Below are 25,063 nucleotides of genomic sequence, written 5' to 3'. Positions count from 1 at the left end.
AGAAAAGCGGCTTTCGTTACCGAATCGGGGAAGGCCTGAGGTCTGCACAAGAAATGGAGTCTGCATTGATTTATGAAGGTGCGGTAGGTCCGTGGGTCTCCCTGAAAGCGTTCTGGGGCAGCAAGAGGAGAGGAGGTTGGGACCAGTACAGGGGCAGGAGCGGAAGCAGGTATGGCCTGGACTGGAGGGGTGGCATCCCTAAACTCGATGTCCGCAGACGGGGAATGATGTGGGCTTTGTAGGAGGTCTAGGCGGCGGTGAATGGCGGCTGTGGCTGTGGCCATGTCAGTCCTGAGAGCCGCTACGGCCTGCATTAAAGCGGTCACGGGGTCCCCGGCGGAGGGATCCATACTCCGACGGCCAGAGGCTTCACAGTCTGTTACAGACTTGATGGTCGTGCAGAGTAAGGATACCTCCGTCCCCAAGTACCGCACAGGCAACACCAGAAATACTGCCTGTGTGGTCTTTGAGGCCACAGGTGAAGTGGTTCGTAGGCCTGGATTCGGGAACAGCCGGAAAAGGACCCCTCGAACGCTGTAAGGCAATGGGTTATAGGATAAGCACAGAGCAGTTGGCAAGAGTAGAACCACAGGGAAATGATCCTAAATGGCTTACCTAATGTGTTGGTAATAGATGTTTCAATATCAGCAGAGGGGTGTTGGGGGTTCCCCAAGTGGTGGATATGCAGACAGGCAAACGCCCAGCGTGAAGGCCAGAGGCCAAGAATCCAAGGCAAGAAACAATATCCGTAAGGCAGATCAGGGACAGTCCAAGGGTCAGGTAGCGAGAAAACAGTTCCAAAACGAGGTAACAAGAGGCAAAGGCACTAGGAATCCAATGAGCAAAGGTAGTCCGGCAACTGGTGATCCAATGTCAATACTTGGGCAAGGCAAAGGCAATCCGTGGTACAGAAAACGTGGTCGAGAAAATCCGTGGAGTTAGCAACAGAACGAGCGTCACAGAATCCGGGTGGAAACAGCTGTGAAGCGAAGCTCATTGATTTCCGGACTCTTTTATACAATGACGGCGTATCACGTGATGGGGAGTGACAGAAATCACGTGATACGGAAGTATTGCTGCAATGGAGAGTCACGTGACGCGTGACACGCGGATCCTCCGAGGTCCATTCAGGGCACCCTGGCGACATGGAAGCCTCCAGTGTAGCTGCCAGGAGCGGGAGGGAAAGTAAGTGCCAGGTGAATGAGTAAACCCCCGGGTATGTTGACTGAATGGGCGCCTGGACATGCGTGCAATCGGATGTGTATGTGAGTGAGTGGGACGGCAAGAGGCCGAGGGTGGGGGCGTGGCACCCGCAGAGGGGATGTTAGGTGTAGGAGACGTAACACTAGGGGGGGTCCAGGGGGGAGGGGCAGGAGGGGCACATTCATGTTCAAATGTGTTAATGTTTGGAAAAATGCCAATAAAAGTTATGAGGAAAAAAAAGAAACATCAAGGTTAGGTAATCGATACATCTTGGTTATCTTCGATTGTGCCACTTGTTATCCTGAAGCCTTTTCCCTACGGAATAATACCTCACGACAAATCTTCAAACATCTACTTCCTTTTTTCTCTCGGAACTGGTTTTCCAAAAGAGATTCTTATGGATCAAGGGTCTACTTTTATGAGTAAACTCTTGACCGAGGTTAAGGAAATCCTTCAGAATAAAACTCTAAAGACTTCCATTTATCATCCCCAAACCCATGGATTAGTTGAAAGATTTAATCAGACCTTGAAAAATCTTTCGAAGAAACTGGCTGGGGCAGATGGGAAGAATTGGGACATAATGATACCGTGGGCTTTATTTGCCATTCAGAAAACACCTGAATCTTCAACAGGGGTTTCCCCATTTGAGCTATTGTATGGAAGAGAACCCAGCGATGTATTCGACATGCTACAGGAAACCTGGGAAGAAAGAGAAGGTCCACTTTTCCTTTATCCAAGACTTTCCAGAAATTAAAAGAACATATGACTGTAGTTAGAAATGTAGTTGACACTAATATGGTCTGAGATCAGGAACATCAAAAGGAGAGTGATGATAGGAAGGCGATGAAGAGATCTTTTTTTATTGCCCAAAAAGTGTTAGTCCAGTGTACTGGGGAGACCCCCAGCCAGCCCATACAGTTGGGGTTTGCTCCGAAGTACTTTAAGACGAGATAGCTGCACCTTGAAATGGATGGGGGTGCAGATTTATTACTCCAACACCAATCAATAAGGACAACTCAATAGTTTGGCAAAGGGAGTCGGTTTAATGACAAGTACACAAAACGGGGAGTCATGGCAATCAGCAGTGATGCGATAGTCCGTCTCGCTTTATACTCAAAACGCGTCATAATCTGACGTGTAACACTCAAAAGTTAACATGTAATTCTATTGGTTAGGAAAAGGTAACTTTAATATAGGTGCTATATCTGTATATGGTAACGGAGTGAGGGGATTGGGTAAACACTGTCAGGTGGGCGTCTAAGCCCTTCCTTAAAAAATGACTACTGTGGACATCACTAAAAGTACGACGTCCTATTGGTTCTATTAACTATAGGACGCTAGATTATTTGGTCCATTGTGATTGGGTTGTCATCAACCCCATGCATACATTTCCACTTTGCTTAGCAGCATGCAGAACGGTCAGCCAGGTGCAGGGTGTCCCCCAATTCACCCTGCCTTCCTTCAATCAATCATCACTTTATGGGCTATGTGTCAATTAGTTCACTGTAGTTGGCCTCAAAGCTACATCTTCTTGTCTCGAGAAAGTTCTGATATCTTTGTCTGGGCGGATGCCAAGCGTAGGTGTGAGCCCATGCTCCTTCTCGCTCGAATGGTCACATGCTACCATACTGTGAATTTGCCTCGTTTGTCTCAATTTGTGTATTTGATTTTCGTTTCACCCGCCACCTGCCTTTGCCTTCTTACCTCGATTCTTCAGAGGCAGGATATTCTGCTCTTAGCTTCAATTAAAAGTAGCTACTGTTCATAGCTTCTATTGGTATAACCTTGGCTTCCCAGGCACAAGCTGCCTCTGCCAAGTTTCGATTCAGCCTTCTTTCCTCGTGTTGCTAGAATATGAATCTTTGTGCGTTTGGCCTATAGTAACCTGGGTTGGTTCTGCTTTTAGTGCAAGTGGACTCGCACTTATATAATGTGCTTTGTTTTGAGGTAGATTGTGTACAATGGCACTTGCCGCTCTATTCTTCTACTTAGCATAGCAAGCTGCACTGTTCTCTTAGCTTTCTTGCGGTTACAAGCATATGTACAGGCGTTAGCTGGTTGAATATCTTCGTCCTGCGTACAGCTTAAGCTTCCTTGTATTTTAACATCGCTTTCTTCTTCTAGGTTCATGATATCCTTATTCATGGTGTTTTGTCTCTTCGCGTCATCCTTTGGTCGTCATTTCTTCTATGGGTGCGTTAGTCCAGGCCCTCGTGACATCACCATTTGTCTTCCATTAAGGACTTTTTGGTTTCTTCCTGGCCAGTACTTAAGCTATCTTCATTTCGTCTTATTTTCTGGCAGGGTTTTCTCAATGGATACCTTACTGTCCATGGTTGTCTGGTTATTGGCACTTCAACAGGTATTGTTCTTCTGATAGGCACTGGGCAGTGCCCTACTGTGGCTCTCTGCTGGTTTATCTGCTCCTCATACGTCGCATATTTCGGTGTGAACGTTCCTGGTACTTCAAAGTGGACGACTGGGGTGCAGGCTTTATTTGGGACCTCCTCTACATCCCCACTGTGGGCGATTCATCGACCACTTTCACTTCCACCTTTGGATTCATCTCACTTGGTACCTCTGTATTAATCTTCACTTCATCGTCTAGGTTCATTCCTTCTTCAGCTTCTGGGTCTGTACATGATGGTTTGAAGAAGTGTCTCTTTGGAGTCCATATCTTTATTACTCCTTTCAGGCTTCCTGCTGTCCTTTACATGTTTGTCCTTATTCCATATCATTAGTTGACATCGTCCATTTGGGCTGCAGTAAATCCATCTTCCCACATAATTTCTACGTTTCCTGGGATAGAGAAACTTTGCACCTTCTGGTGCGTGTCTGCTGACCCTCACAAAGTCTCTTATTTCTTCATTAGGCAGGTCTTTGGGCTTCCATCCTGGCTTGACGTCAATCATGATCTTCATCCCTATGGCTTTCTTCGCAGTCTTCTGGCATTACAAGATTATTATCTTGATAACGCAAAATCCTAGTAATATCATCACTAGCAGGGCTCCTAGGAACTTGAATGCATCTGCCATCCATTGTGGAACCCATGAAAACAGTGATCCAAACCAGCTGTCATCATCAACTTCGTCGGTTTCATTGATCATCTGGTTCTGCAGGTTTGTCAGCATACTTATGGCCTCTGTTAAAGTTCCATTTTCTTCGTCGTGAGAACGTATAAATGTGCAACATGATTCTCCTATTTTTGTACAAACTCCTCCATCCATAGCTGTGATCATGCCAAGGACATATCTGTTCTGGAGAGTCATCAGTCGGATGGCTCTTAACTCTTCCTTGATCGCATTGAATCCTTTTATGGTTGTGTTGATGGTCTGCAGCAACTCCCATCTGGTTATCTGCAACCATTTAGTATTTACTCCAACTTGGATTTGTGGCATGAAAATTATTGTGAACACTGATGAGGTGAGGCTGAACAGCCTGTGTTCATATGGTATTGCATGAAATGCTTCTTCTGATTTAGCAGAGAAGTAATTTTCTCTCTTCATTTAGGTTATCAGTTCCAACGATCTCTTCTTCCTCAAGTGAGCATCTGCTTTCGGGAAACTATCAATGTTCAGGTCACTTTTCGGGATCACTAATGCTGGAACGTGGACGTTCACTATTGTGCATATGCCTCCACAGTTTTTCAGCAGTCTAATGTATGCTTTGGATCCACATGCTCAATAATGATCCATGATAACTGCAGTCCCATGAGTCATTCCTGGAGCCTCAAAAATTCGGCCGCAGTTCTGATTCTCCCCCATTTTATTTGTACCATTGTTCCGGAAGCACAATTTTGGGCTTTATGGTGACACTATCTGCAAGGGTCCTCCGCTGTCTTTGACCCATGTTAGCAGTTTTGTAAGTTTCGGCCATAGTGGTTTACACAGCCTTTGTGAGTTTTCAATTGCTTCTTTGCAGGCTCTGAGGACCATCCATGCTCTGCAGATCACTACTCCTTTCTCCCTTCCGTCTGGTGAGAGCACTGTTCCCCAAATCTGCATTTGGCCTCTGTTTTTCCTAATGTGAGCCTCTGCTGGAGTTTTTCCCTTGGATATTTAGTTTTGGGTTCACTTCCCATCTTATTCCTGCTCCTTGAACTCCAGGCTTCTCGTACCTGATCACATGATTCCTAGTATAAGCACTGTTTCTTGTCTTCATGTCCTGGACATCTTCATTGGGATGAGCTGTTTCAGTTGCCCATATCAATGAGGCATCACTTCCCATGAACTGGCCTCTGGTATTGCACATTGCTATGTGTGAGAGAAAGTGTGCTGTCGGGATATCAATTTCTACAGCCACGAAGATCTTGGACTTCCCCATTCTGTACGGTGGGAGTGCGCAAACGAAGCAGTCCCCTTTGGAATTTCTTCTTCCAACTTCCTTCATGTGCTGGTACCAAATGTTGTTACCTAGGTGTGCTGTGCTATCCAGGTAATTGTTCAGTTCATTGTCGTCTTCATGCATGCTTCTCTTGATTCTTAAGGTCTTCATGTAGTTTGCTATTACTACATCTCTGAATGCATCTGTATGGCTTTTTCTTGCTGGAGGGTTCTCAGGTATCCTGGTCCATGGTGCAGGCTTCCTCATCTGCGCCATTTGAGTGAACAGGAGTCTGGCAGCTCTTTCCTTTTCTTCATACATCTTTTCCCTGCTGGATGCAAGTGCCCATACCCACCAGCCTGGCAATGGTCCGGAATATGGCTGTACTGTGGAACTGGTGCTTGTCCCTTGTGTTGGAACGTGTATGCTTGATAATGCAGTGTCTGCGGTTTTGTTCATCAGTTCCTTGTGCAGTTCCCTCGCTCTGGAGTTATACGGGAATAGTAAGTCTACTAACATTTGTGTTCGTGCAGAGAGTTTCTCATTGTTGGCTTTTGTTTTCTCAAGAGTTTCTGATATGACTGCTTCTGTTGACTTTTCTTTTAACTCTTCTTGGTTTCTCATGACAGCTTCTGTGACGTTTCTTATGGCAGGCAGTCTCTTCCTTTCTGCTGCTTTGGTTTGTGGTTCTGCAGTCATTGATGCTAGGCCTGTTTCATGTACATTCAGTGTTTTCATGCGTGTAGTTGTCAGTGATTTTACTTCATTCATCTCTTGCCGACCCTGTCTCCGGCTTTTCTTTTCATTCGTCACTACAAGTGTGCGCGTATCGTTGCTAATTACATCCATTTCAAGTTCATTCACTCCACCATCAGATCTTCTAGGGAATGGAATAACTACATAAGGTCTGGGTGCTTTTGTGGGTTTCATGCGTTCATCATTAGGTGGGTGCACTGAGATTGGAACGCTTTGTGCACCAATAAAGAATGCAGTTCTGATCGTTAATGACAATAGAATAATAATGAATATGATACATATGTACATTATAGTTTTGTATTTTCTTCCAGAGAAGCTGGGATGCCTCTCTTCTTGCGGGAGGTCCAGGTTGCTGCTCTAGACCCCCATCTCGATCATTCACCAAATGTCAATGTTATTATTCCCTTAACCAATATCGTCTTTCGGGTTCTGTGTTTAGGAGTGTCTGGTGCTCCAAAAGTCTCCCCCCTCTTGCGAGTGACAATTGTCTCTTATTTCAGGATACAGTTCTTTTGCTAGACTATGGGAAAAATCAAATTAAGTAATACTTCAGTGAGTCCCTTTACTGTGCATGTTCAAAGTAGGCAAGCTCCCAGTCCACCCCTCGAATATACTTCAGTCCTGAGGACATGTTGGACACTGATCAATATGAGAAATAGGAAAAATAACAACAGGTATAACAATTGAAGTTCTCGCCTCTGCTTCCTCAATCTGTCCCTCGGCAGAATGTTTCATAGAATCTCCTCAGATAGCTCCTCTGATGATTGGAAAGTTCCACTTGAAGCAGGAGCATTCCCATTTGTGCAACATTAGCTGGATCTCTGATGAATGTGAGGACGTCAACATCACTTGGTCTCCCCACTAGCTCTGGTAAGTCAGTTACTAGGCAAAAAAGGACGTTGTGTGCCAGCCTACTGTCCTCTGGTGACAGGGACCTCTGTCCTGTCTTTGCTGAGGTTCAGGATCATATGTTTTTTCCTTGATGTAAACAATGTCTGCACTGTCCGTTCGCATGGAGTGTGACTACAAATATTATGTTGTTTAGGAGACGACTTAGGTTCTCTGTATTTGTTGGATCTCCAAGAAACGTTAGTGTATCTGTTGTTCTCTCAACAATAGATGGACAGTCTTCAATTATGCGAAAGAACAGCGTGTTGATGAGCTCATCTATTTCCTCCTGTATTGGGAACATTTGATTCTTCCTCACTGTACTCAGGGAGTAGGATAAATTGTTTGGCAATGACAGTAAGCAGTTGTCTTATTATTTTTTCATTTTCAGGATCTTGGAGAAAGTCTGTGACACTGGTGAACCTCCCTACCAATGACGGGTATTATCTTAGCACTAGGTTGAAATAGGTGACCACGTCCTTTGTGATATCTCTACTGTGGGACACCATAAGTGATTCCAAATAGGGTCTCGGTGTGGAAGGAATCTGGGTACTGTATTTTCTTCCAATATGTGTCCTCAATCAAAATTCGCCATATCCTTTCTAATCAAGGCTTCAGCGTGCCTCAGTCCAAAGTTCAAAGTCAACAGACTATGTTGTGGCTTACACGTGCAATTTTCTTCTTCACCCTGCAACTAGGATGCATTTTTTATGTCCTTATCCCCTTTTTTGCTAAGAAGAATGTCCAAAATGAGCCCATAGCTTTTGCACAAAAGTTCTTTGTCCTTGTCTAGCTGGTCATGCGTCCTTCTTCCTTGTCATGGATCTCGTCTGCACGTGCTGTGGTTCTTCCCTGTTTTTCGTCCATTCCTCTTGTTGGGGTGCAGGCAGGTGGGCCTTCTCCGATGTAGGGTTTGATATCACCAAGAAAGATCCACGCTTTCCTGCCCTGTAGCTTCACAGCGGACGGAGTGCAGTCCTCTATGATAAAAGGACCGTTGAATCTTGGCTTGTCCCACCTTTTCCTTGTATGGTTTTTCACAAGGACAGCATCTCCAGAGAAGATGAGTGGAACACGTAGACCTTGAACTGAGTCTGATGCAGTGTCTCCTTCTGTGTTCTGTGCTGCGCTGCACCTTTTTCGTCATTGCGCATCTGGTCTGAAATTACAGTAAGGCAAGATGTCATGCAGTTCAGATAGTTTTGCATTTCAGACCCTAAAATTTCTCCTGTTGACTGGGCATCACATCTAGCTCTATCTTGGGGTGTCGGGGGAGTTCTCATTCTTCTTCCTGTGGCTATCTCGTGTGTTGTAAGATGATGGTCAGACCCTGGTTGGTTCCGAAGTGCATACAATGCCAGTGGAAGGAAGTGCAACCATCCCTTCTTTAGAGTAAGCTTCAATTTAGTGATCCTTTCCTTTAACAAGCCGTTGAGCTTCTCACAGATCCCATTACCTTGTGGATGATACGCCGACGAGAACTTGTGCTTTATACCAAGCAGCAAGCTAATCTGCTCAAATATTGAATTAACAAAGTGAGGGCCATTATCTGATCTCATGACTTTGCATACCCCCCACCTTGGGAACACTTCCCTCACTAAAAATGTGGCCTCACAGGTAGAGTCTGGGTGTGTACATGGACCTGCCTCTATCCATCTAGAGCAGGGGTGCACAACTGATTTTGCCAGAGGGCCGAATGTACCCTTCATGCTGCCTATAGTGGGCCAAAAAGTAAATGCGGGAGGAGTGGTAGGCGGGGGAGTGGCAGCAGTGTTTTTCAAACCTCCATTTTTATTAAACACATGGAAAAAGAATACATTTTTAGGTGTGCCGGTCTTTATTTGTATTTCAAACGTACATTTTGTACTATGGATTTTCCATTTTTATAATTCATTTCTTTCATACGGATATATTGGCAATAGTGGACAAAGTAGACAAATCATTCAGGAGAAAAAACACTGCGCTCAAACATTTCACGCATTGTGCCGCTTTAGATTTGCAAGGCACAAGCTCGTTATTTTGGACTGCTATTTGGACTGCTATACTTTGCTGTTTGAGTTGGCCACACTCTTGGGGGTATGGCCTTAGTTGCGTCAGGTTTCCACAAAAGGCAAAGGAGGTACATCTCTTAACTGTGCCTAATTTAGCTTTATGATTGGGTTCACTCTTGAGTGTGACACCATGCCCCATGGCGCCCACCCTCCAACCAAATACCATGCCCCATGGCCACATCCCCAACCAAACTCTATGCCCCATTACTCCCACATCCCAACCAAACACTATGCACCATGCCTACCAAACACTATGCCCCATGGCCCCCACACCTCCACCATCCAACCAGACATTATGTCCAATGGCTCCCACCCTCCAACCAAAAACCATGCCCTATTGCCACCACGCCCCAACCAAACTCCATGCCCCATTACTCCCACACCCCCAACCAAACACTATGCCCCATGCCTACCAAACACTATGCCCAATGGCCCCCACCCTCCAACCAGATACTATGCCCCATGGCTCCCACCCTCCAACCAAACACTATGCCCAGTGGCCCCCACCCTCCAACCAAACACTATGCCCAATGGCCCCCACCTACCAACCAAACACTATGCCCCATGGCCACAATCCCACAACTAAAAACGGTGCCTCATGGCCTGCACCCCCTCACAAAGATGGTGAGTGAAATAGCATTGGCATCAACAAATGAAACTGTCTGCATCTCGGTTTCACTACTAACCAAACTGTGTGATCCTGGGCAAATCATGTAATCGCACTGTGCCTTATCTGCAGTGATTCACTTCATAGCTTATGTTAACATATCATGCTGTTATAAAAAAAACAAATTCTAATGACTATAGAGTTGCTGCATATATAATAAGAATGCAATTTAAGTATTTTGCACCACAAAGTATTTGCCACTTGGCTTACTTATGGCGACCTATTCTAAAGTCGCTTCGATGCTGCCACCAATTATCAAAGACTGATGATGCTCCTTGCAACGTCCTTTTCTGTGAGGTCACTTCTGTTGGTGCAATCCATAAGCAAGAGTAGGTGTTAAAATGACCAAAAAAAGTTGATGGGTAGGGAAGCTGCTTAAATGAGGGCGTATGTATGGATTTGTGCACACTGCATTTGGGGGGAAAGTAGCAGGACTTTTTTTTGCACCTCACCCAACCCACTGTTGTAATGCTGGTTACTCTACCGCCCACCCCCCAAACTCCCATCACACACACACACACACCAAAAAAGAACATGAGAGCGCCCCACTTAGCACCCTGGATGTCGTTGTGCTGCAGCTGGCATGGCAAGGCTGAAATGCCTTCCAGTAACAGTCCATGCCACGCCAGCCGCAGTGCTGACCCTCTATTGGTGGAGCACATGCACTAAGTGACTCTTGAGAGCCACGTAGTAAATGCAGTCCTCCAATAGAGGGTCAGCATTTCCCGACCCGGCAAGTAAAATAAAAAGACTTTCCTAACAGAGGACGGCCGTAGCTGCCTTCCATTAGGAAAGTCTTTCATACAGGCGGGCCAGGAAAATCAACATGCCCGGCCGTAATTGTCCCGTGGGCCACATGTTGTGCACCCGTAATCTAGAGAATAGACACACCACAACAATTAAGTATCTGTACCCGTTACATACATGCAAGTGCTAAAAAGGCCCATTTGGCCTGGGGATGACTCCTCACATTACCTTTAATGTGTACCCAGCAGTGAATTGCTAGCAGATTATGCAGTTCACCATAAAAAATCCAACATGCTCTGCTAAATTCGGTATGAACCAGTCTTCCGTGAGCGTTGCTGCTAGATTCTTTTTTGTCATATGGGCTAGGTAATGTAGTTGCTCCAGTGCTATTTTTAATAGGGCTACAGGCATTCCTGGTTTACCAGTGCTGTCTTGTCGCCGCAAGCTGTCTAAAGAACACCCTCAACATTTCCACAGGTTTTTCTCTTCCTGTGGTGCCTCCCCTCGGAGTTCTATTAACTGTGTTTGCCCCAAATTGCTGTAGCTCTCAGGTGCGGTTCGTGTAAGCATCATTAGCCCATTGGTATGGATAGCTTCCACTGCCATAACCGTTTCACTTTTGGATGCCATATGCTTGGCTTCCGTGTCTGCTGCTTGGTTTCCGCGTGAGATAAAATCTGTCCCCTTTGTGTGGGCGGTGCATTTCACGACCGCTATGCCCACTGGGAGCTGTAGTGCCTTAATCAGCCTGTCCAATAAGTCTGCTCGGAGGTAACCCCTCCTTTTCGAGGTCGCTAAACCAGAGTGCACTGTTGACGTCACATAGGCAGAGTCACTGTACACGGTTACTTCCTGGTCTGCGTGATTCTCAATGGAGAGTATCAACGGCAATAATTCTGCAGCCTGTTCTGAATAATGAGATGGTATACAAGCACTAAGAAGCACTCGAAATTCTACATTTGTTGTGTGTTTCATCACAGCAACGCCTGTGTATCTTTGCCATCACTTTGATCTATTCTCGAAGACCCGTCAATAAAGGCGATCTCTCCTCCTGCCAAGGCATTTTCTTTTACCCTGGGGATGTCATCGTAGAATTCTTCATAATTTGCGCAGTCATGCATTGGCTCTCCCTCAGTGACTGGCTCTGCTATGAACATAGCAGGGTTTACTATCTTACATCAGACTATTTTAATTGATGGGTTTGATATGATCACTTCATAAGCAGAAGCTCTCTGAGATGTAAATGTGCCCATTGGTTTCTCTAAAATCGCAAATAATGAGTGCTCGACAAACAATGTCATGGAGCATCCCATCACAATGGTTGTAGCCTCTCTATGGCGAACGCTGCGGCAGCTAAACTTTGTTCGCAGGGAAAATTACCTCTCATTACTGGGTCCAAGTTCCCACTGTAATATGCCTGGGGCTTGTACCCCAATGTGGTTCTCTGTGTGAGTACTGCTGTCATAACGCTGCCATCTGTATGTGAAAACAGGTAAAATTCCTCTGCATAATTGGGAATCCCGAGAACTGGAGCCGTACAAAAGCTTTTGAGTTCAGCAAATCCTTTCTCCGCTGTTTCAGACCATTCAATCTTTTCTTTTGTCACGTGGGCCTTCTTTAGGGTCTGAAGTAAAGGCTTAGTGTAAAAGCTATAGTCAAAAACCCATGCCCTAACATAGTTGCATAGGCCTAGAAAGGTCTGCATCTGCTTTATCGTGTGAGGCTTAGCCGTGTACAGTATGGCTTCAGCACTTTCTGGAGTCACTTTCTTTCCTTCATGCCAGATTAGCTGGCCTATGTACAGCACTTCTTGTTGACAATATTGTAACTTTTCTTTGTCAACTTTATATCCTTTCTCAGCCAATATAGTCAGTAGCTGAATAGAATCGTGCATGCATTGCTCTTCTGTGGTGCTGGAAATTAAGATGCCATCCACATATTGTAAAATGACACTTTCTAATACAATATTGCTCAAATCCATCTGCAGGACTCTGTTGAAGACAGACTGAGACTCACAGTACCCCTGTGGCAGCCTCATGATCTTAAGACGCATTTGTCTGAATGTGAATGACGTCAGATCTTGTGAGTCACGGTGCAACAGGATTGAGAAAAATGCATTTTTAAGTCAATCACTGTGAAATATTTGGCCTCACAGGTATGTTACATAAGATTATAGACGGGTTAGGGACTAGAGGGAACCTGGCCTCAACAATATCGTTTATTGGCCTAAGGACTTGCACTAACCCCGCTTTACTTTTTTTCACAGGATACATTGACGTATTACATAGTGAATCTGACGTCACTAAGATGCCCTGGTCCATCATGGCAGAAATTGTGTTAAAAATCCCTTCATCTGCCTCTCTGGACATGGGATATTGTCGTACCTTGGGTAGAATTGCTCCTGGTTTTAGTTTAATGTTCACTTCTCCCACCCGCTTCAAGAGGCCTACGTCATAGGGTCCTGTAGTCTATACTGGGACAGGCACCTGGGCCATGTCGTCATCAAAATATTCAGGACGGTTTAATGCCAGCATCATTCTCTGAGGTACCTCTCTCTTGATCATCTTTACCACAAAGGTGAGACTTACTCCTACCATTGTCTCTCCTATATCTGTTTGTTCTTCAAATAGATCGTTATCGGTGACTTCAGTCACTCGATATCCTTCTTCAATGGCAATGATCGCGCACCATTGTCTGTCCTCGTCATCGTAACTGTCAACCAATGCCACTTTTCTTCGCACTGCAACTGTGTGTACCATCAAGAGAAATACTTGTCCCTCCTCCTCATGCATCGGTATCCTTGGTCTAAATAGGAACTCATCAGGGGTTGTCATGATTTTGTCTGCAAGGCCTTTTCAATCCTGCCATATGCACACGCATGCCGTATGCAAATATTTCGGGCTCTAATGGTATAGCCCTCATGGCTGTGTGTCCTGAGTATGCTTTAATCATCTCGCATACATTTGAGTAGTGCATTCCTGGAGTGGAACATACTATGCCCTCCTCCGTGAACGAGATTGTCATGTTCAACTTTGTCATTAAGTCTCGACCCAAAATGTTTACTTGTATCTGACGTGAATTTAGTAGGGGCACATTCATTTCGCACTCTCCTATGGAGAATGGGAGTGTGTTTGTAAAGGGAACTTTACTGGTAGCTCCTGTAAAACTCTGAGTATCTATGGCCTCGCCGGACAAGGAAAATATGCCTTTGCGTATGCACGAGCGTGTTGCACCCATGTCTACTAGGAAGGAATATTCTTTACCCCCTATAACGACATCCACTTTAGGTTCCCTATGAGGGTCTAGTGTCACTAATAGGATAGAGCACATCAGGGTTCCCAGTGAGCTGTCCTAGTTTATGTACAAATTTGGCCCACTGTGTACTTGTAGAATTCCCCCATTCCCATTGTTACTTCCCCTTCCAGGGTTCGGAGTCTGCCCTGTGCTCATTGTCTGTGACAATTGCAACAGTGCCTGTTGGGATTGTCCTTGTGGAAAGTTGCCCATGCTCTGAGGTTGCACTCCCTGTTGCGCTCTTGGCATTTGTTGCTGCACCGTGTGGTTCTGTGCAACGCCCTGTTGTAAAACTGCAGGTGAATTTGCCATGCCTGCTCCCATTCCTTGGCCGTTCTGCATCATGCCTTGATTTCTGCATGTGCGCGCCAAAGGCCCTGTCATCCCACATAGCCAACATGCTGGCGGTGGTCGGATTACTTGCCCATTCGACATATCCGGGTTTCCATTTTGCATGTTTTGAAAGCCTCCATGATTATTTTGGAAACCTCCCTGATTACACTGCCATCCTCTTCCCCTAAATCCTCTTCCCCGTGGGTAAAACCCTACCCTGATTATTCTGTTGTGGACTAGCCACCTTGTGGAATCAGAAAAAATTACAATATTACAGCTGTTATACCGAGCAAAGGAAAATACACCGACACAGGCTTATAAAGATTCCCAGAATCTTTATTACAAAACTGAACAGTATTCAACAAAGTACACAAATAGCTATTTGGCCGTCAATACATCACAGAGACCACCAGCAGGGTTCAATGTGGGCAGTGACAGAATTTCCTAGCTGGACATCGACGCATTTATACAATTCGTAAAATGATGTCCAGCCCTTTTTACAAGTTAATCATACACTGGGCTAGGGTCGCGCCAGGTTCACTTTCCTAATTTACATATCTCGTGTATGCGGTTTACTTTTTTAATACATTTACTAACACACTCCATTATTCTTTAATCTAACATTTGCACTCTTTACATGCTGGTTTAATACAGACCAAATAAATGTTTCACTTATTATATTTGGATAGCATTACTGTCCTTATATACTTGTAGTTTAACTTTGCTAATTCAAGTAATCCCCTGCTCCCGAGGTCAACAAAGGACAAGGTCTACATGACCCTAACATATAGCCTGAAGGCAGGTTGGACATTAACTCCCCTACAGAGGTTGGAGAGGTTAAGGCAAGAACAAGGACACACGAGACAGCCATTTTAGATTACAGGGTGACTTTGTATAAAACCCCAAAATGGCGGTTTCTAACCTAAAATGGAGGCTTGATTCAAGATGGCGGCTTACATCACTTTCTAAGGTCAAGACCTTGCCGTAGAGAGTTATTCGCGTACAATTTTAAGCAACTTGGCTTAGGCCAATATACATATAAATCGTTTGTAATAAGAGGCATAATTTAATATCCGGTTTGACAAACCCTCCTTTTGGCCTATGCCAAGTGCTAATACTACTTCTGATTTGCTTGCAAATAACTCCATGCGTCATCGTCCATACACCCCGAATCATTGTCGGACATATCTATTGCCATTAGGTCTGATACCAGAGTTTCGTTCAACACATACTCTTTGGAGAGCTCCGTTGTGGCGTATTTTTTATTCCCTAATACACTTGTTGCTTGCGCGCAACATCCCCCTAATACTGAGCATATACCAGGGAGACACTGTATACAACAACAAAGAAACAGAAAACTTCCCAAGATAATCAGCAGGGCCGAGAACAACTTCCATCCCCATGACCGTAGGAGGTCCCAAAACCATGTACCAAGTTCCCACTTTCACTCAGGAACATGTACTTCTGAACTAAGAACATGCAGATTTTGGATCGCCCTAAAGATCGTTGGAGAGGAGTCTGGAACGTAAACGCAGCAAGCGGACCCCACTAATTTACATACTCCTCCTCGCTCTGCCAGGATGACATCTAATGCCATCCGGTTCTGAAGAGCCACTAATCTTATCACTCTCTGCTCTAACGTCATATTATAGAGTATGTCAGTGGTCCGATTGATGGTTCTCTCCAATACTCTCACTAGTCCCCTAATATCTTCTGAATTCGTAATTTGCCCAAAAAATGGCACGAAGGATTTCATAATATCTCCTAGAGTTTGCGCTGGAGTATCCCCTTTTACACCTCGTCGTGGACGAGTCTTTGAAATTCTGTAGTACTGACAATAAATACCCCAGGTAATAGAATCCCTAAATAACAGGTTCCTTGCCAATCCCTGGGCAACCATGGAAATGCCACATTACCGCAAACGAAATAGACTGGTTCTCCTACGTACAGAGGTCTGTTTTCACTAGTCAAATTCGCAACGTTGGCGCACTTTCTAAAATTACCCATTGACCGTGTTCCATTCCTCTGTATGCAGAAGGATACTGAATCGGGGCAATGATTAACAGAATAAGATGGAGGCGTGGCATCCTTATTGCCTATAGGAGCCATTTTGAAAGAGATTACAGACTGAAAAGGACGAGACAATCTATCAGAGGGCCTAACAGAAGCAACGTTTGGCTTACTTCTATTTGCAAAAAGCGAGCATCCCAAGGGCATCAAAACATTTTTTTCAAAACTATTTAAATTTGTACCATCAAAGTTCCCTGAGATGCTGTCATTCCATCGACCAAAAAATAGTGCTCTAAGAGAAGCGTAACAGGCAGTTGTCAGAGGCAAAGGGTAAATATACCAACCTAGCCCCTTATCCCCATGTTGCGGTAGATGTGTACAGATCCAGCAATTGGTCTTATTAAAAATTGCATGAGTGGCATTCATTATTAACAAAAGGGTATTATTCTGATAATTCCGTCTATGCAAAGAATCTCTAGGCGACAAAGTATGCAATTGCACAGAAGGAGTGGGAATAACAGATACATTTTCAGTAGGTAAAAAGTCCTCTAACGGATATGCTTCTCCCAGATACCATAACCCAAACCCAAAAGTTATTACAAATCCAGTATTTATCACGAGAAGGCAACAATACACTTTGGGGGTCCCCTTACATACTTGATCATTGTCTCTGCTAGTCACATTTTTATCTAAGAGTTCAGTACGAGCGGTAGCGGGTGCAGGCATCGTAGTCTTCAATCGAAAAAACACCAATTGTTCGTTTGCTGGCGACTCCAGTCGCGCGTCTTCTTAATGTCTTTCCCACAACCCTTAGCCAACAGAATCTTTCCGTACAATCAGGCCAAAAAGACAAGCCCTCGAATGATTTTCTCAATCGCACAGTCAGACCATGCTGTACATTTACTTCCTTGGGCGCAAATTATATTTTGCAGTTTCTGGTTGGAACAAAGTGTTGTCACTTCCTCCTGGAAGTGGCGAACGGATGGAGATGGGATCAAGAAAGGATTGATCTGGAAGTTCCACTGTTGGGGAGTGTGGAGATAAGATTGCCGTTTTGTCTGGCCCTGCGGATGCTGAAGCGGTCTCCGATTCTCCCTTGTTGGTTGTTGCTGTTTCAGGCACGCTAGTTACAGCAGTGGGAAGGGATTCTGTGTCTTCTGTATCGTGAGGCACGGGCTGTGGGATCCGCTTGGTGTGCATCGCATGGATCCAGTGTTTACAACCCGCTACCCGTACGGCAGTCTGAGTGACCAGCAGGACTTGGTAGAGACCCCTCCACCAAGGTGCAAGGCAAGATGACCTCTCAAAAACCTTCGTGAGGATCCAGTCCCCCGGTCGTAGACTGTGACCAGGACCCTCGTAGTGCACAGGTAATGCCTCTCGCACCTGGTGATAAATTGAAAACAGATTTTTAGTCAACTGGTTACAGTAGTCTGAAAGAAGCACATTTTCTATATCCCGTAATGAGCGACTTTTTGGCATACCCCAAATATTAGCAGGTCTCCCCATTACCACCTCAAAGGGAGAGAGCCCAGTCTTAGTTTGAGGGGTTGTTCTCATCGATAGTAACACCATCGGTAAGGCGTCTGGCCATTTTAGCTTGGTGCCAGCACACGTTTTCGCGAGTTTGTTCTTTATAATGCCGTTGTGCCTTTCCACTAATCCGGCACTCTGGGAATGTCTAGCTGAATGGAACCGCTTGTCAATCTGTAATCCTTTGCAAATTTGTAGGATTACAGTGGCAACAAAGTGTGGCCCATTATCTGACCAGATGACTCTCGGCAGCCCGAACCTAGGAAAAAACTCTTTTAACAGAGTCTTTGCCGTGGTTATGGCCGTTGCATCTCTAACCGGGAAGGCCTCAACCCACTTACTAAAGGCACAAATAACAACCAATACATATTTAAGATTGTTACACTGTTCCATTTCAATAAAATCAAAGTGAATAACCTCAAACGAGACAGAAGGTGGAGCGAAACTTCCTCTAGGAGTCGAGGTACCTTTTCCTACATTGTGCTGCAAGCAAACCATGCAGTTCTGGACAAAACGCTCCGCAGTTTTGAAAATCTTATCATTGGCCCATACACTGTGTAGCATTTTTGTTAATTTCCGCGCACACACATGTGTCGGACCATGAGCCATAATAACAATCATTGTAATGTAGGCGTCAGGGAGTAACCATTTCCCATCAACATTGTCTACCCAACACCCATCATCATCCAATCTCCCTGCACCCTCGATCCATCTCTTAGTTTCCTCTATGGTAGCATCTGCTTGAACATCTTTTACAGCATCGATACTTTCACCCAAAGTGCAAACATTTACAATTTCTTTTACAGCGTACATTTCTGAACTGAAATCAGTGGCAGTTTGTTTAGCTATATGATCGGCGAAGGCATTCCCCTTTCCTACATCATCTGTAACTTTTTGATGTGCTGAACATTTTATGATAGCTAACTGAACAGGGAGTGCAAGTGCTGAAAGCAATCGCACTATTAAAGTGATGTGCTGGATTTTTGTTCCGTGCGAGGTCAAGAAACCTCGTTCTTTCCAAATTCTACCGAAATTGTGGGCCACCCCAAAGGCATACTGGCTGTCAGTATATATGTTCACTGTACGCCCTTCAGAAAGCTCACAAGCTCAAGTTAACGCTATAATTTCTGCAGCCTGCGCAGAGTTATGCATAATTCTTTTAGTTTCCACAACCGTGCTTAAAGTAGTGACAGCATAAGCAGCCGTGGATGTACCGTCTGGAAGTTTAAGACAAGAGCCATCACAAAATAGCTCTCATTGAGGGCTATTCAAAGGCGTGTCTTTCAAATCAATTCTGCCTTTAGTCTCTTGTTCTGTCATATAAAGGCAATCGTGTGATGTATCGTCATCATCAACACTATTTTGTGAGACAAGTAAAAGTTCAGCCGGATTTAATACGCAACACCTCTGAATTTGAATCTGGGGGGCAAACAAGATCAGTTCATATCTTGTCAATCGTGCAGAAGTGAGGTGTTGTGTTTGAGTTCTATTCAATAGAATATCTACAGAGTGAGGTACCATTAGGGTTAACGCATGACCCAGGACCATTCCCTCACTCTGTTTTACAGACGCAGCAGCAGCAGCAACAGCGCGCAAACATCTTGGCAAAGCGCATGCTACAGGATCAAGGGTGGAGGAATCGTAGCTGCACGGCCTATTCTTCCCTCCATGTTCCTGCATTAACACAGCCAAAGCACATCCATCACGTTCATCCACAAACAATACAAAGGCCTTATCATAATTCGGAGTTCCTAAAACCGGCGCTGAAGACAGCGCAGATTTGAGCAAATAGAATGCTGTCTGGTGTTCCAAGGTCCATGGCAATTGCAAAGAAATGCCCTTCTTTGTCAAAGCCAGCATTGGTTTAATTGTTAACGAAAAATTAGGGATCCACAATCTACAATAAGAAGCCATACCTATCAAGGCTCTAACTTCCTTTTGCGTATTTGGGACAGACATACCAGAAATGGTCTTTATTCGTTCAGGTGTCAACCGTCTTCCCTCCTTTGACAGGAGATAGCCTAAATAGGTGACCTCCTGGCAACAATATTGGAATTTCTTAAGTGAAGCTTTGTGGCCATGTTTTGCTAGATGACAAAGCAACAACACAGTGCCTTTTTTACAGGCACTCTCCGAATCAGCAGCCAAGAGGAGGTCATGTACGTACTGCAGCAACGTGCAAGTAGTAGGCAACTCGCGGGTATCAAGCTGCTCTTTCAATGCCCTACTATAAATTCTTGGACTCTCAGTGTACCCTTGTGGTGCACTAGTGAATGTAAACGAGCGTCCTCCTAGGGTAAACCCAAACAATTACCTGCTATCCTTGTGTATGGGAATACTGAAAAACGCGTTTTTAAGATCAACAACGCTAAAATGAGTGGCAGAAGCCGGAATCATAGTTAGTATCGTTGTGATATCAGGTACAATAGGAAATTGAGGAGCCACAATTTTGTTAATAGCACGTAAATCAATTATAAAACGAAAGGGAATCGCATTATCACCTTTTTTGTATACTGGCAAAATAGGGCTGTTACATATGCTACCCGTAATCTCCTCAATTACTCCACGATGTACAAAATCAGAAACTATACATTTCAAAGCCTGTTCGTCTTCAACTGAGATCTTATATTGCGGGATGCGAGGCAATTTTACTCCATGTTTCAAAATAATTTTAACAGGTTCAATTTGGAGAATGCCCAATTCATTATCATCAGTTGCCCATAAGCATTCTGGAACATTACTAAATTCTGGCGGTAAAGGTCGAGTCAAAAACTGAGAGGCGAATGATTGCTGAGGTGAAATTGTTAGCCGAATTCCATCCGGAGAACAATGAATTATTGCGTGTAATGCCTTCAACAAATTTAGCCCCAGCAAATTCTCCCCACAGTTTGTGGTAAGTAGAAATGGACACTGTTCCGTGAAGGGATCCAGTGTTATCGGTACCGGCAAAGAGACCGGACAAACTACAGGTGTGCCTGAAAACCCTACAGAAACGTTGGATTGCCCTGACAGGGGAATATTTGGAACCCGTGAATGATCAATGAAACATTTCTGTGCTCCCGTATCTACTAAAAATAGATGCTTCCTATTTCCCACCGCCATCTCAACGTAGGGGCCTTTCTGATGAACGGGAATAGGCGTAGGTTCCAAATCCTGCTTTGGTCAATCCTAGCGGAACAGAATATTATCAAAAGGAAGCTCCTCGGAGAGGTACGTGGCAGAAGGGTGATCAAAAATGTTTCTATTATCCACATTTGAAACTTGCTTATCTTGTGAAGGAGGTTGCTGTGATTGTGGTGTAAACTGACCTCTGCCAGGGCCCCCTGCACCTGGGCGACCTCTGGATCATCTACTCATGTTCCCAAATGACCTTTACTGTAAGGTCGGACATTGTGCGCGCCAGTGGCCTTCCTGCCGGCAATAGGCACACTGGTTAATGGTTACCGGAGCCAAGGGCGCACTTCCCTGTGGAATGTACTGACCTCTAAATTGATTACCCCCTCTAGGGTTTCTAACAATCTGCTGCAATAAAACTTTAGTTTTCAAGTCACCCTTTTTTTTCTCAAGTTTCTCTTTTTCAGTATTTAAACGATTTTCATAGTACTGAGCCATATGCAATACTTCTGATTGGGACTGTGCCTGCCAAGTGCTTTCAGAAGACATAATCTGTAACTGGATGTCAGGCAGCAATCCACGTACAAATTTGTCGACAAACAACCTTTTCCCTGACACCGTGCCCAAGTCTTGTCCACTAAAATCCGAGAATACCTACTCGAACCGATTGAAAAAATCGGTAGCACCCTCAGACTTTCCTTGGACACAGGCTGTAAGCTTGTCCCAAATGATTCTTTTTTCTGGAACCATAGTTTTTAATTTTACAATAATTCTATCAGGCAAGGTTAATATCACTTGAGGTGGTCGTTTGCCAGCTGGTCTTTCTCTGTCCAGCCTAGTCATGTTATCCCATGTATCTCCCAACCCAGGTATGTCATCTATAGTCCTAATCTGCTTCCACAAATCAACTGGCAGGAGTACGGGAAATAATAGGTCAATATCCCTTAAAGTGAATACCGACGACTGTAAGACCAACTCTATTTCTTTATAGAATCCGGTCAGATTTTTTCCTATATCAGGAATAGATTGCTTTATGGTGTTCACTTCCTGTCTTGAAAACGGGTTGTGAACAAACTGTGAAACGTAATGTGGAGGAATTTCTCCGGCTACTATACCTCGTGCAGCATCAGCCGCAATCTCAACTTTTGGGACAAATGTCGGAGGGACCTCTCTCATAGGCAACTGAGAAGTAGGCAGCTCCGAGCGCTTACTAAGCAACAGAGCCAAATCAAGCGCTAAGGCAGTCGAAGAAGTATCAATCGAAAAAGCTCTCATATAAACATTCAATAATTCTGCGGGACAACAAATCTTTCTTCTTACACACTCATTCTGCAGGTGCTCTATCATCACCTGTATCACTTTCTTTTGCATTTCTAACGTATACTGACTATATGTGTCATATACTTCATCTGGAGTTATCGACATATCCGAAATCCATCTTATCGCGTCCTTTGTACAAATTCGTGCTTCCTCACCTTTTAATTCTCGACGAGGAGAAAACCGTTTCTTTAAGTTCATAATACCTAAACTATCACCATCTACTTCCTCGTTCTGTAACTCTTCCAACTCCTTCCTATACTCAAAAATCCTCTCAACATGCTCATATACCTTCTCTGCAGTATCTCTGGACTACGCTAAGGTGTTCAAATCCCGTAACCCTTGTGGGAAATCTACATCATTTAGTCTATTCCACATTATACTTAAATGAGTCCCTAATCCTTCGATAAAAACAGTTTTCTCAGGCATATCTTTTAAATTTTCGAGTGTGGAAAAAACATCAGCTTGTTCACCCTTCTCCATATAATGTTTAGCCCAAGCAGTCAATTCACTCCTCTTGTCTGTGGACACAGTATTACGAGTCACAACCCTTGGTCTTGCTCCCTGGTCTACTACAAGCGATGCAGGATTACTTGGAAGAGGAAGAGTAGGCACATTCTGAATAACAACAGGTGAAGGCAAGCGGGCAGGCAAAGGGGCGACGGCTGGAAGAACAACAGGAAGAACAACAGGGAGGACCGGAGGAACTATAGGAGGGGAAACTACAACAGGAAGGGGCAAAGCGCCAGGAGGAGGGACGTATGGAGGTGGCGCAGAGGCATCGGGCCTTCGTTCATGCAAAAGTTTATTAATCAATTCGTCTGACGTATAAAAATGTTTTGAAGGGTAGATTTTCTGAATGCCTAATTGAAATGCCTTGTCCGTGTTCCTAACTGACTCCAATTGTTTATTTTGATCATATAACAGTGCCTTTTCGACACTCGTCATATGTCGACGCATATGTTTCTCTCTACTCTTTTGTTACTGCAAAGCTTCTGTTTTCCAACTGTGCAACGCATCAAATGCTGTAGGCCTAGCCTTTTTCTTTACTAATACAGACTCTAAATATTCTATACGAGGGATTTCAAAACTACCATTGGTTGGCCACCGGAATTATGTCTGGTTTGTCTGTGCCAAATGTCATTAAATGCTATACTACCAAAGCCTTTCTTACAGTACATAGTACATGCCGGCGACCCCTCCTGTGGTGCGGGACAGCTATCTTCCAAAGATTATCTGTCACTGCGGAAAAATGCCCTAAAGCAGGCAGACAATTTCCCAGGCATATCAAAGTTCTGGTGTTACCTGGTTAAATAATTGTGCTCGCGAGTACAATGCTCCAAATTCAAATTTGTCAGGGTTAGATTAAGAATCGGGACACGATTCACCTGACCAAAGGACTGGGAGGCCCGATCGGGTTACTAAGGACAATGTAAAGGACCCACGTGTCTGGTGATTTTCGTCAAATTTACCCACCTCAAATATTTGGACCCTCGTCAAGACGTCGTCTCGGGCTACAGCTCACCGTCCAGGGATCGGATCGTGCAGTTTCGTTGAGGAATTCACTTCTCGTCTTAGAGTGGCCGGTTCTGTTGGCACTGTCCGATCCCAGTCCGATAGCCGAGCCAACCTTCAACGAGACGAAGTCAATCTTGAGGGTCCCTATTCGGGCACCATCTGTGGAATCAGAAAAAAATACAATATTACGGCTGTTACACCGAGCAAAGGAAAATACACCGACACAGGCTGATAAAGATTCCCAGAATCTTTATTACAAAACTGAACAGTATTCAACAAAGTACACAAACAGCTATTTGGCCATCAATACATCACAGAGACCACCAGCAGGGTTCAATGTGAGCAGTGACAGAATTTCCTAGCTGGACATCGACACATTTATACAATTCGTAAAATGATGTCCAGCCCTTTTTACAAGTTAATCATACACTGGGCTAGGGTCGCGCCAGGTTCACTTTCCTAATTTACATATCTCGTGTATGCGGTTTACTTTTTTAATACATTTACTAACACACTCCATTATTCTTTAATCTAACATTTACACTCTTTACATGCTGGTTTAATACAGACCAAGCAAATGTTTCACTTATTATATTTGGAAAGCATTACTGTCCTTATATACTTGTAGTTTAACTTTGCTAATTCAAGTAATCCCCTGCTCCCGAGGTCAACAAAGGACAAGGTCTACATGACCCTAACGTATAGCCTGAAGGCAGGTTGGACATTAACTCCCCTATAGAGGTTGGAGAGATTAAGGCAAGAACAAGGACACACGAGACGGCCATTTTAGATTACAGGGTGACTTTGTATAAAAACCCCAAAATGGCGGTTTCTAACCTAAAATGGAGGCTTGATTCAAGATGGCAGCTTACATCACTTTCTAAGGTGAAGACCTTGCCGTAGAGAGTTATTCGCGTACAATTTTAAGCAACTTGGCGTAGGCCAATATACATACAAATCGTTTGTAATAAGAGGCATAATTTAATATCCGGTTTGACAACCTGCTGCATGATTGATTCAGCTGCGCTAGTTAGCATGGCTCCTCAAGAGTATACTTTGATAGTTGCGTCTGCACCAATTTCACTTCCTCACCCTTTCGAGTTGCTTCCTTTTTGCGATTCTTTTCCTGCAGCAGTCTACAATAATGTGCGATAGTCAACTGTATTTCAGCCCAAGGTTTAGCCTCAAATCCTACCAATTTCTTGAGTTGTTTCTGCACCTGTTCTGGCAGCCCTTGGCACAGTATATGGTAAAACACAGGTATAGATTTCATCCATGATTCATGAGTCTCGAGTGCCCATGCGTCTTG

The sequence above is a fragment of the Ambystoma mexicanum genome, chromosome 8 (assembly GCF_040938575.1).
Source record: "Ambystoma mexicanum isolate Mex_15411 chromosome 8, UKY_AmexF1_1, whole genome shotgun sequence".
In the NCBI taxonomy this organism is placed as follows: domain Eukaryota; kingdom Metazoa; phylum Chordata; class Amphibia; order Caudata; family Ambystomatidae; genus Ambystoma; species Ambystoma mexicanum.
Note: the sequence above shows the minus strand (reverse complement) of the source record.